Source organism: Syngnathus scovelli, chromosome 14 (assembly GCF_024217435.2).
Source record: "Syngnathus scovelli strain Florida chromosome 14, RoL_Ssco_1.2, whole genome shotgun sequence".
Classification (NCBI taxonomy): domain Eukaryota; kingdom Metazoa; phylum Chordata; class Actinopteri; order Syngnathiformes; family Syngnathidae; genus Syngnathus; species Syngnathus scovelli.
The window spans coordinates 10,917,020-10,931,739 of NC_090860.1; positions in this window are offsets into that span (position 1 = coordinate 10,917,020).

Below are 14,720 nucleotides of genomic sequence, written 5' to 3' on the forward strand. Positions count from 1 at the left end.
AGGTATACTCAGTCTATTTATCATTATTGTTTATTCTACAAAGCAGCTCCTAGTTTTCAAATAGTTAAAGCTAGTTGAGTTAGTTTTGAATGTGGCCACCAGGGGACTCAGTGAGCAAGATACTGAGATTTGTCTAGACCGCTCAGAAACAATATTATGGCATCATTATTTGGTTGATGTTGATTATAAGCTAAGCATTTTTTTTTCAGCGTGCATATATATGCACAAGTTTAAGAAATATACTGTAAATTAATATGTATATATTTGTATTTGTATATATTTGTGGTAAATATAATTAAATTTCACACAAAATCACAAGATCATCAGATTTGATATGAATTGTTTCCAGGATCTAAGTCACTCTATCTTATTTAAAAGTAAGCTAGACATGCAGCATGTGATAAAAGACCTGCAAACATTTTGTAATAGCCAAAAAAGGCGTTAAGGCGGTAACACTGCTCACTGGTCCAAAACAGTGATTCAAATGGAAAACATTGTGGCGGTGGGGGCAGAGTTTCTATCCCGGTGGGAAGGATGTTTGCTGATATCAGCCAGGTGGGAGTGTGACCTCACAGCGTGGGAGGAACAACTGACAAGCGCCAATGGACTGGATAGCTTTGGCGGAAACAGCCCATAGATAACAAACGTTTATACTGCTGCGCGTGTTACATAGCACCTCCCACGATCAGGATAAATCCACCATACTAATTGCATAGGATGAAAATCTGTTTTGATATTTTTTAAATAATTTTCAATGTGGCCGTGAGGCATGTTATGCAACAAATTATGAAGAACACAAGAAACTACATTAGTAATATAATTTGTTTCACTGAAAAGAAACCTGAGCATTTGTTTTGTTTTATCATGACGCTACGTGTTCTTATAATCAAAACACTCAACCTTAGAAACAATTTCAAGCATTGTTAATGTTGTCGCCTGCAGCAGTAAGTTGTTTGAACTTTGCTTCTTTTAGGGAGTAGGCTGGCCACTCCTGTGGTATCTCATTTACAGTGGCCCGGGGGGAGGCCGCATGTATCAGCGGCGGTTCAGGTAAAACAAACGGCCGTGTTTCAACAGCGATAGTGGAAAGTGTGCGTAAGAGGCCTCTGGAGCTACTACATGTTAAAACACAGAGCACAGTGACTCACTTAAACACATTTAGAATGTGTAGACATCAGCCAGATAATCGCTGATGATGAACACGGAATCGTTTACAACTAATCAATCAGAGCCATACATATAATTTAAGAGAAGGTTGGAGAATAAGTCTCCAATGCAGGTAGGGTAGGAGTAGTTCATTTGAAACTTTTGGTTTTTACCAGGAGTGGGATTTGAACCCTAACCCTAACCCACAAGGACTGAATGTCCACTGACTAACTAAAATGTTAATTATGTGTAATGCTACAAATTAGAAAATAAAAGTGAAATACATGACTCAGCAGAAATGATTTTTTAATCAAGCTAACTTCAAGGTAAGCCCTATTATTATTTTTGTGTGGGTGCCTTAATTGTCATCTAATTTTGAATTGACCCATATGTTATTTAAACACATTAATCTGAATCTTCATCCGTTTGCTATATGAGCAAAATAAATGTAGGTCATCGTAATGGTGTTCAAAAAACTGTGTATCTCAAGACGGAATACAATTTGGTGTGGAAAGTGGTCTCGAAATCACAAGTGAGCTTTTACTAGGAAGTTTGTGAGTCAAAAAGTATTTTTCCCAGGAGATGCATGGGCGAGTTGCAAAGGGTTGGTTTTTTTTTTGTTTCTGGCACATGCCTGAACAGTGGCTGTCATAAATCATTGGAGACTAGTGCCTCTGTCAAACAGGAGAGGAAATGACCTTATCTGTAACAGAAGATCATTTCTATTGCTGAGAAAAGTATCAAACATGCTCGCTTGCATTCGTCACCACGAATCAGACACTGTTCTTCCTTTGGAGCCTGATGAACATGTGTGAGGAAAATTGCATGGAAGAAAATGATAAATTAGTGGCAGTAAATGCGTTCAATTCCGGCAAGAGATGACGTGCTGATAGTTAATGGATATTCGTCTTTTCGCACATACAGTATGCCTTTCCAAGACTATTCCAGTCTCTCTCTTATCTTTTTTTTGCAACTATCTGACCCCATTACCATTTCCCCCAACGCAGACTCTCAATATAACATAATTTATTTATCTAATGTATTATTTGAACTTTATTTCTTGTGTATGTGTTCTTTTTTCCCCAACTTTGAGGCCAAATAAACTTATTAGCTTCTGTATGTTTGTTAGCAAAGGCTAGCTTAGCATTGAAAAGGGAGTAGATTAAAATAGTCATCCTGGCTATATATTAAATAAGAATTATCTACTTTATGAATAATATTTTGAACAACTTTCTTATTTGTTCAGGTTTTGAAATTGTTTGAAACCTCAAGATTATACGTATGTTGAATTAGCTCCATGTCAGTTAGCAATGTTTGGCGTAGCATCTAACCAGGGAATTGCTATTAAATAGCCTACACTGTTTTTTTAATGTCGTGTATTTTGTTAGTCATAAAATCAGGGATCAAGGATCAAAAGATTTCCCACCCAAAAAAAATTCGATCCCACAATGTCTCGATAGGAAGTATTAAAAATCCCCCATGACACTATCCAGTGGGCTTTACTGACAAAAACTATTTCCTTGTCCCTCAACACACATTTCCAAGCTCCACTTGCAGTGGAAACCCCATTTCCTGGCCTCGTAAAATTCAGCGCTGATTTTGAGAAGTGCGTGGCGTGACCGTGGAAACGTATGATATGAAACGTTTGGGGTTGCCATGTCCCAAGATACCCATCAACTATTTTACAGCATGCGGCCCCCATGCAGTCCCTAAAACCTGCCAACTGGATGATGAATGCCACCTCATTCTGTCAATCTGGAGACATATTTGTCCTCAAATTATTCTGCGTAATTCATATTCCACCAACACAATCACAATACCATATTTATATAATATTATACTCAGCGTGAGTTTTTTTGCCACCTCAACCAGTTGTTTATTGCTTTTTGGTCTATTTTGTCTTTCCCCTTAAGTGTTTTTCCCACCCCACCTTAATTACCTGCATGTGTTCCTCCCTGTCCCCCTTGTTTGCGGCTCAGCCTTGTTCTTCTCTTCCAATTGTTTCTATCTGACCCACATTTCCGTTTCTTCTTTGAAGCCTTGAGCCCAACGATGTGAATTCCTTCGCTTTAGTTGATGTGGCCCAGACTCAGGAAAAAAATAATTCCAAATGTCTAGCTCTCACGTGAAGACTTGGACTGGTTTATGTTAACATATGTTTGTTTGGGTTGGGGCCAGAAACATCATGTGTACAGTTTGGAGGCCGATGTTTGTTATTAAAAACACACTGCTCAGGCACCCGTTGCATTTGTTTATCTTGTTCCATATTGACGTGGGTGGGTTCACCGATATTGGACTTGATTGACAGTTGAGTGGGTTTGCTATTCTCCCACTGTCTGCGGCTATACAAATCTCAATTAAGTTATAACCATAACATTTCCATTCATTCAAATCATAAGTCTCCATTGAATTGAATAGAAAAGACATTAATCCGTTCCAGGAGCTCCCCAAATAGTTTAGATTGTGTTTTTAGTGATATAGCAATATGTAAAACTGTATATTATTATAAAAAAAACATACTCTAATACCATAATTTAAATAATGATAAAAATATTCATGTTTTGGGGCTTAGGGAGGAAGCTTTTGCCATGCTGCAAGGAACTAATAATTGGTCAAGATGGTTAAAAATACAACACAAATTCTTTAATTACAGTATATGAGGTCAAGTTGGGTCGTCCAGGGAACGAGCGATTAGGATTTTTACCTTTGTTCATTCATGGTTGCTTGTTTTTGTGTACACTGCAACTGACTGATTCTGGGTGTACCCTGCCTGAGGCGAGTCAAATATTAGCAACACACAGGACTTGTAGTCATGTGAATATCTCCAAATATCAAAACAATTGTTCTTGTGCAATGTTGCTATGTTGCTGTCTGGTGTAATAGAGTAATTAGTGTTTGATTTAATGGCGATAATTTTCGCCCTAAAGCTTAAATTACAGTATTTACCACAATGGCCGGCGAGGGAATTTTATTCTGGTAAGCCGGGCGTTCAGCAAAGATATGTGTGGTTCGACAAGGATCCCCTCCAAAAACGATGAGGCCAATTTTTTTTTTGTTGCTATAGATTGAAAAAAAATTGGATTTGACATCAAAAGATGAAAATGAGACCAAGAGATCAACAGTTCATCTTTTATTTCCAGGTATTTACAGTACATCTGGATCTGATACACAATTTACAAGATCAAAGTTTAATTTGTAACAAATGGTGCATAGTTTTAGGTGAGCATTGTAACAGTTTGATTTAAGATTTAAGCAGAAGCTATATTTTTATTTCGGGTTGAAGGTATAGCCGATTTTAACACCATCGTGAGGAATAAATATTGTTTGTCAAAATATGACTGGTCGTTATTGTAGGCCATAGTCGTATTTTTTGGAATCCATCTTAATCCACACGTGCTTGAGGACTGAATTCTCAGTGAATTCCCAAGAAATGCTTGTGTATAGAAAGAACATTCTTGGCCGTTTTATTGTGTTGACAGAACATCCACACTGAATAACACTTGAATGTCATCACCTCAGCATGGCGAGACATTTGGATATCACTCAGGTTCCCTTAAGATTAGTACTGCGACTGACCTACTTTTAAAGATGACCTAATTAAATACAACTATACATCTACTGTTGTCATCCAGATGAACATTACAAATTTCTTAGGATGATCTCATTTTCCAGGTTCTACCTAATACTTGTGAGGCCCTATCTTTTGGGATTCCTTACATTCTCACACATGTTTTTGCTCAATCAAAGCTGGTAAGTGTTGAATTTTTTCCAGTAGCTGTATGGCACACGTTTGCCTCGAGCTAAAGGTTATTCCACTTTAGCACGTTCTGGGGTTCCCTGTCTATACTGCACATGATCATGTTTGTCTCTTGTTTCACGACGGATACCCGAGGCCTCTGAAATGTATACGTTTAAGTATATTTTGCGGGAAGTATAAATCAGAGCATGATGTGTAATTGTGAATAAATCCCGTGCCGTCTTATGGTTGTGTTGCATTCAATGACATGTTGTTAAATTGAGGACTATTGGAGCCAAAGTGAAAAAGTAAAAATATTAAAATGTTTCTGTACTGTCTGAATGTTTTGTCTTGACAATATAATGAAATCCACATTTTTTTTCTTGACACTTTTAGATTTTTTTTTTTTTTTTTTAAACAATTAACTTGATATTAGCTCGTTAATGTAGTGGTGCTTAGGAAAACATCTGCTGGAAGATTATGTAAGACTTTTAACAGTTTCACAGTTTTCTCACAATATTACGACTTCATTCTTAAAAGATTATCCCTTTTTTTTCCTGGAAAAAATTATAACTTTATTGTGATGATTTAATTTGCCCTTAAGGAACTATAATTAGTCCAATAAATAAAACAAATACTGCCATCTTATTTTGTAACATTTGGACGGTCTCTGTTCTTGGACTAAAATCTTTCATTGCGTAATTTTAAGACTTCATTCTTGCAGTTTTGACTTTTTTTTTTTCCACATTTATGTTTTCTTGATGACTGTAAATGTCACAAAAGGCGTTTTAGCAATAAAACAAAAACCACGTGTATTGTTTAAAGTTGCTTCGTGTCCAGTGCTTTTTGCTCCGTCATTCCCCGACGGTTCTCCTGGAAACCAGTCATTCTTGTCTGCGGCTGTCTCTGTGAAGAACAGGGTCTCCTTCTTTTTTTATGATTGCCCTTCTGTTTCATAAAGCCTGGTCGCTTCTATTTCCAGCATCTCAAGCATCTCCTTCCAGTCAGTAACGAGAATTCTTCCAATGCTCACAACAGCATCTGATAAATCTCCGCAAACAATACAATTGATTATCCTGTCTGAGCTATGTATAAAATTCCTCGTGTGTTTTTATGTGTTTTATTCACTGAATTGGCTACACCATCAATATTTTGACTCGTGTGCACACAATTGTGACTGAGGCCAGTTTCGGTGCCCGGGAACGCTGCCTAAGAATGTACCGAACACAAACATTGCCTCGTTTTTATCTCTTCACCTTTAACAGAATCTGGACTGGTTGAGGAGGCTCTGACGCATTTGAGAAAGGTCTTAAAGGAAGTGCTGACTTCTTAATATGTGATTTGTGGCAGTGGCAAGGAGTTGTTTGTGAATGCTGACGGCTCAGTAGATGAATTATTCCACTGCTGGAATGTTTTTTTACAGTTGTGATGCCCTCATATGTGGGAAAGGAGAGCCACAGTTGCTGATACACTTTTCAGCTATTGATTAAATGCCAAGAGCATTGGCAGAGCTAGCAGGGGGGCTGCGATAACACTGCCCCCCCCTACTGAAATATGCTTGGATTCCCCAAATGGACTAGACCTTTTGGGTAATATCCACTTTTTTTTACAATCCTACCACGAGACCAAGACAAGTACTTTTACACGTGTACACAGGCACAGACGGATGCACCTGTTCTTCAAAACAAACATTCTTTCCAGCTCTGATCATCGATAAAATATATTTTTGTTCTCTCTCTGTGTGGCCAGGTACCAAATACCGATATCGTAGTTGCTGGTATATAAGAATCGATAATGGTGGAATTTGCTGGCAAATATTCACAGAGTAAGAGCCAATGCATGTGCACCAGATGGATAAAGTGCCCGTTGTACCTTTTGTGTTATCTTGGTTGCTTGGGAGGCAACGAAAACAGACCATGTTGGATTATTTTTCTTGCCGTTCAACTTTGGCCACCCACCACACCGTGTTTAAAATATAGAAGTGGACGGTTTGTGTGGTATAGCTGGACTGTGTAGTTTAGTTGATTTTTATTTTATTTATATGTAGAGGAAATGTAAATTTCAAAAGTTGATGGATGGATTAAGATGAGTAAGTAGCAAATGGCCGACGTTTCGACTATTATGAAATGATTTTTCCCGGCATAAGCAACAGGTGCCACCTGTCACTGTTTGTAAAGTATTCGTCTTAATGTCTCTTTTCTATCAATGAATCGTTACGTCGCCACTTGCCAAGTGGTGACTAAGCGTCTTAAAATTGGCGGCTGTCCGGCCAGAGCGCAAGTTGTGAAAACCAAATGATTTCAATGTCCTGCAAAACATCACTTCCAGTTATCAACAAGTGGGCGCATGCAGACTTTGCCTCCGGAGTTTTTTTTTTTTTTCCCCCACGTCTGTGAATTCGTATATTTCAACATAGCGTAACTGAGTAGTTGATTAAGATGACTATAAGATAATGTCTTTTCGTAATTTTACATGTGCTAGCCAGATGTGATCCTCAATAAACAATAAACAAAAAAAGGTGAATGGATTCTTCCATGTGGACAAATGTGTCATAAATATCTGGATTGTACAAATTTGGTGAATTTTCCCTCCACTTTACAGGATGACTAAAAAAAGAAAAATTCTCAGAAAGACGTTTCGGGTCACAGTGTACAACGGTTCTGGGAAGCCGGGCCTCCCCTTCCTCATGCCGCATGTCTTTCCATGCCCCATGAAAGAAAGGTTCCCGCCGCTCCTCCAGTCATAACTCTTGCTGTCATGTCTGAGCATTAACGGTAAAGCCCGAAATATGCACAAGCTATGTCTTGAGGGAACATGAGGAGATTCCATACTTCTGAGTTTGGGTCGGCCCGGATGTCTTTTAGTCTGGACATGAGGGCTTCCCCCGATGGAAAAAAAAGGGGGAGTGACTATAATGAGGCGATATTGCAGAGATTGACCATAAATGTCCATTTTTAAAGATTTATTTCAACGATGTCATTGTCGAAAATAGCGACTCTCTGATGCCCTGCCAGTACAAATGTTCAGAAACACATTTATGTAATATTTATATCGCACGTGTGTATCACATTTATTTTGTTAGTTTCAACGTGAAATCCTGAGTGTGATTTTCTTCTATATACACAAAAGTGAGTCTAACGGAAACTGACAGTGGACATACATGGAGCAGTTAAGGAATTAGAAAAAGTGGAATTCCGTCCATGCTGACCATGCTAGTTTTCAACATTTGGGTCCAACTGAGTGTCACTACATTCGATTCCGTGCCCACTTTATGAACGGGGTGTTTTGTTTTGCAGCTGAAAACCACCAAAACCGCACAAGCCTCAAGTTTGCTTCTTGTTTTGTTTGACTTCAATTTCCCATTCCGTTGACAATTTGTTTGACTGCACACTGTACAAATAATGTATGATGAGAAAAATGGATGGACTACCCCATAAGTGCCTGGCGACCAGTCCAGAAACTGATTTTTATTCAAATGACTTCCTGTGATTTCTTGCTGCTAAGCAGAATTTATAATTTATTTACAAATTGTTTTCTGAAACATTGGATAGTTGGACTTGTGCATCCAAAAGTCTCATGACTGACATTTTCCGGCCGGTGCTCCCATTGGGAGGCACGATTTAGGGGTGAGTGCCCTCGTGCAGTGGAGGATAGAATTTCCAGACCACGTCGCAGACACATTGATGAGAGAAAAAAAACAATACACTGATTTCTCTTTCATTTGCTTCCACTTTGTAAGGTATAACTTAATTAATGATGTTTTTGCAGACTGTAATTTAGCTTCCATATATCATGAGCTCATACGTTCTGTCAGGGACTGAGGTGAAGTCATTCCATTGGAATTTTCTGAAGCTATATATATATATATATATATATATATATATAATGTTTTATTTTATTTTTTTTTCAGTTATTTTGGATCTTGTTTTGGACCAATTAGGAGTCAATGTATTGTGAAAATCCCATCGGCATGAGCCGTAAATCACAACTACAGGACTCCATTTTTATTTTAGTGTTTTACTCTGATTTATAAGGTGAAGAAACACATCTGAAGGCCAATTTCGTTAACATAAAAAGTGGGTCACGACAGTGAAGAAAGAATGGAACGTGACCTACATTTAGAATGACCTTGAAATTACCTTTTTTTTTTTTTTTTTTTTACAGGACCATATGCTTGTCTTTCAGCTAACGGTGCTTAATATCTGACACGTATGTGAGCTCAATCAATACTTTCATGCATGTGGAATTCAGAGTGCAAGGAGAAGAAAGAAAACCTGTGTTGAGTTGGCTGGTTCTGGAGCTACTATAAAAAAAAAAAACTTTCGGTTTGAGTTAAATCAAAAATTGATTGTATTTTTGGAAGTGAATGTCGTTAGCATTCGGCTAATTAGCTAGGGGAACTTCCTCGATCCTTGTCGTTCATTGCTGGTCCTGGTACTTTTTCAAGGATTTGGCAGGCATTTAAATTGAAAGGATTTTTTTGAGAACTTGCAGTTTAGTAAATATTTTCACTGCAGTCGGAGGGAAGACAGCCTCGCTGTCTTATTCCACGATTATTGCCAAGTTAAACTCCTCCCGCCATTCAGCCTACATGTCTTGTTCTCTTATGTAAGTTTTGGACGACGTACTATAGCGCTACGACTTAAAGTGAATCCTGGGGACTTGATGGGCATGTTTCTCCACAAGCAATTTATAGAAGCAAATGTAAGCAGTTATCAAATGGAAATTTAGTTTTCCAGTGACTCTTTGTAGATTTATTTTGGCTTACAAAGGTATCATAATGTCAAGGATGTGGCTCTCAATTGTGTCGTTTATGCAGGAGACGTTCTCGACTCGGTAGCAAGCTTTTCCGTATAAAAACAAGCAAGAATTTCCTCTTCACCTCTCAGATTTTCTTCGAATTCTTAGGTGTGGTTGGAAATTGGATGGGTGGTTGACGAATGGACGTTTGGCATAATTAGTCATTTGTCAGAAAATTTTTCATCAGCAAAAATAACATGGGTCAGTAAAGATCCCTTCCAGGACTGGTGTCACAAAACATTCAAAACTCCAAGCAGTCCTGGAACTTTTCTGACACCGCTCATTTAACCAACCGCACCTCAAAACAGAAGAAAATCTGAAAGGTGAAAGGAAAACCTGTGATTTATTTTACATGGAATGACCCAGCATGGATCTTCTTCCACGGCCCCTCACACCTGCGCTGACCACATGAAGTACCAACAAACTTTTTGCTTGAAGGAGGTCAAACTCTCTCGTGACCTGTCAGATAAAAAAAAATGCTTCCATGGCTTCAGGGGCAAATGTACCTGTAGCGGAACATCAGATCCATCCGTTCGTCTGCCCATACAAAAATGTTCTGAATCGAAAGCAGCTGCGTGAACTTCAAATATTCCTACGAACACGATATGAGATAGATTCAATTAAATCGTTTTGATTTGGTTGTAAAATCAGAGCCCTGACCCTGTATGGACCTCAAGTCACATGTCTCCCGGTTGCATATATTCATCTCAAATTTTCATCTAATTTCATTTGAGCACGAGGTTCAAACAGCAGCGTTTGATAACTGATGCTGATTTATCACTTCGGCACATCTGCCAGCCAGCGCACGTGTAGCGCATGTGCAGCCGATGACACGAGTAGGGAAAACCTCGCCATGTGCCCGTGACAATGCAACATGATCTTTCGAGAAATAAGCAGCTTATGAACCAAGGTCTGACATGACTCGGCATCCGAAGCGATTTGGAGTTCAGTATCTTGACCGCATGGTCAAGTATTGAGGATCAGACCTTCAGGATGGAAGATAATCATCATCTGAACCATGCCCGCCTCCTGTTCACGTAGTGTCTGAATGGCAAGAATTCATATGGCGCAAGTTCCCACCTATAGCTTGAGTGGAACAAGTCAAAAAAGGCCTATGATATACAAAGTATGTCTGGAACAGCTGGACGTGAGAAGGTATTGAAAGCAGATGTGGTTTGGAATGTCCACCACATGGAAAAGCTGATTGTGCCTATACCTCAGCAGTAATAGGGCAACTAACAGCCAAAAGTATACTCAACAGAGTTGACCCCCCCCGGCATCTCCCGTCTCCTCGCTCTAAAAAAGACTTCTGGAAAAGTGAGGGATTAACACGGAGGGATAGGCCTCCTGTTTGGAGTTCTTTGTGTGTGTGTTATATTGTGTACATATATGTGTGTTTTCCCAGCGTGGATGTGTGGATGGCAGCCCCTCAAACGTAAATCCATATGCTGGCTGTCTGCTCGGCAAATTATCTGCAGCTCAAAGAATGTCAGGACCGCATTGAGTTGTTTTCAAACTGAGTTTCCATCTTTGGAACGATGAAACTCCTTTAACATGTTTACGGCAGAAGAGAAGAGGAGAGTTGATTGAAATGAGAACATGAAGACACCATGGATGATGAACATCACGTGGGAGTCAGAAAGTTTCAAGGACAAAGATCTCAGACTGGTCCAGAAGTAACGTGAGCAAAGAAAGTGTCAGGGTGTTTGTTCCAGATCTTCCATCCTTTATTCAGCAATGACAAATGCTGGAGGTCAAGAACCTCAATTTCCGTCCTGTCTTGGTGTGAGCTTGCTTCACAGGTATTTTACATGACTTGCCAGAATCGAAATGTTAATTGCATCTGGCGGGGTAACATAACATTTTACCTTGGGCTCAGTCTCTCAACATGGAGGAATATTTATTGTGATTTGAACATGCAATCATGGAAAACTCGCAAGCATACCTCTGCGCAAAGCTCTCGGTAGACGTTAGCTATCCAAGTCTCCTCTGCTAAATCACTTAGCGCTCTGGTAGCTTCACCGACTTAGCATTGATCTCACTCTGGAGACGCAGAAAAGAAAGTATCCATACCACAAACGGGTATCAGCCTGTTAATGCTTTTGACTCCACTTTGGCTCGGTCGTCCTGTTAATATTTCTAGCAGAAGTTTTTAGAAAAATTCTGGCGACCGCCGCCGCCTCACAAACGAATACCCACGAGCTGACGAACCGACGTCTGTAACGACGCAATCATAGATGACATTACAACGTGATCCTTAGCAAAGCGTAACGCAGTAAACCGACGGGCCCGAGAGGTTTACAGAATTAGATCATGTCTTCAGGAGCAATCGGCAGCATTTTGTGTTTTACTGATCTCCTCATCCAGAGTGTTTTTGTAATTTAGCAAAAAAAACAAAAAAAGACGCGTAATATTGGTAAGCTAATCCTCCATCCATCCATTAGCAAACTGATGAGCCAGATGTTCACTATATTTTGTCATTTTATACAATTATATTCATTTATGCCTATTTTATTGGAGTGAGTGAAGACTTTGGTTTGGAAGCAGAAGTCATCCAAAGGCTGAATCATAACAAAAATATTTTTCATCATAATGACCTCATCACTCAGTCTTCCTAAGTCACAATATCTTCATTGTTTCATTTACTGATTGTTTTGTCTGCTTCAAATAAAAACGTGCTTCCTCACTGATTGGTCACTTTATTTTTCCTGCCAAATAAAGAGCAGACTCTTTAGTTGTCATTCTTGGTCCGGATTAAGTGGCACAGTAGCTTTTTTTGTTGGCCTTTGTCCAGAGGATAACAACATCCATGATGATGTAAACGATTAAAAACAGAGAATAACGATTAAGAAGCATGTTAAAATTTTATTACATGTTCCATTCATCAACAGGGAAATTACGTGCTTCCTGTTAAGAGGCCTCCTTGTAAACAATCTCAGCAGGGAATGCAAATAAGACAACCGCAGAAGCTTCATTATTCTCCTGCACAGCTTTTCACCATGAAATTTGGGCCTCAGCTTGCAAAAAAAAAAACGTTGGCACACCTTTCATCTCTCTGGGACGGTGAAATTGACTAAATCGCTTCATAAATGCCTCCAATTAGATGTCTGGAGTTACTGACTGGATTTTGAACACGTTCGTCAGAGGAAATAAAAGTACAAACTAACAAAAATTCATGTTTTCCATGGAGAAACGGCCAACCAAATTTCTGAAAAATAAGGCCTCACAAAAAAACACATGGCGGTTGATGACTTCACAGTGTACATTGTGTTTGTCTATTTTCTATGTTGGCTTATTTTAGCCATAATAAAATGTGTGTGCTACAAAAGTAGCTACGCTAATGTTACGTTATTTCCCGTCTCTGGCCATCATCAAATTTCTCTTCCATGCCATTACTGGTACAGAGAGATCAGACAGATGAAAATAATCCTAGACAAATGTACTAGAAAAATAAGATGGAGTATAATTTTTTTGAAATATTCAGCGTAATGACACAGGCCATGAGCAGAATAAATACATTTAACGGCACTTTGGTTGCCGCCATTAGCGTCATCCATGGTGTCCACCCTTACGAGACACAGAACATAAGCGGCAAACGAAAACATTATTCTTTAAGTTTCACTCTGCTTTTTATACCCACAAATATTTTTGCGTGGCGAATAAACGTGTTGCCTTACAGAAATAAAAATGTCATGGATGAGGTTCCATCAGTACGCCACATGATTATGGACCTTACACAGCCAAAATAAAGTCTGTATGAGTCTATTCAGTAGCTGAGTGCATTACCGTATTGTCAGATGCCCTAAAAGTGATTTAGTGGACATTTATTTCACATCTTTGAAAACATTTTTGAAGTTTTGGATAAATGTTTTGTTGTAATGTTTGTTTGTAGCATGCTATTTTTTATGTTTTAAAATCAGTGGTGTAAATATATTTGATTTGTATTACCAAGGAAGCTAATTTGTTAGCATCTTGGAAGCTAGCACAAGCATTCCCTATCACAGATCCAAACAAAAAGAAATAAAAATGTGTGGTGATTTAGTTTGTTTGTAGCATGCTATTTTTTATGTTTTAAAATCAGTGGTGTAAATATATTTAATTTGTATTACCAAGGAAGCTAATTTGTTAGCATCTTGGAAGCTAGCACAAGCATTCCCTATCACAGATCCAAACAAAAAGAAATAAAAATGTGTGGTGATTTAGTTTGTTTGTAGCATGCTATTTTTTATGTTTTAAAATCAGTGGTGTAAATATATTTGATTTGTATTACCAAGGAAGCTAATTTGTTAGCATCTTGGAAGCTAGCACAAGCATTCCCTATCACAGATACAAACAAAAAGAAATAAAAATGTGTGGTGATTTAGTTTGTTTGTAGCATGCTATTTTTTATGTTTTAAAATCAGTGGTGTAAATATATTTGATTTGTATTACCAAGGAAGCTAATTCGTTAGCATCTTGGAAGCTAGCACAAGCATTCCCTATCACAGATCCAAACAAAAAGAAATAAAAATGTGTGGTGATTTAGTTTTATTTGTTGACAGCTAGCATACTGGCTTTCAGACAACAAAGATTTTCCAAATATGCCACACAACAACAATTTTAACGACATCAAAACACATTTAATTTCACTACGATCCGTGACTCATCATTGCCATGAATCTGCAGTGTCTGCCCTTTCAGCTGAAACAAAATGCTACAATCTGTCAATTTTTTTTTATTACTACCCGTGATTAGAGCTTTTCCTTCATCTAAATACAAGACAGCTTTGGAATCCCCTCACGTTGGGATGTCTCAAGAGGAGAGTCATCTGAACCAGTGGAATCATTATTTGGGTGTCTACTAGCAGTAGGAACAGTAACTGTGACGGGAACGTTGCGGCCAACCACAACTATGACTGGACTGAAGCTACACATAAACACACAGTTGACTTGTTTGATTCCACATTTGTTACGTTTTAAAGAAGACAACTTTGGATACTATATATGGAATATCTTCGGACTGATTCGTGGGATTTGACTCAACAGTTTGGCTTTCCAAA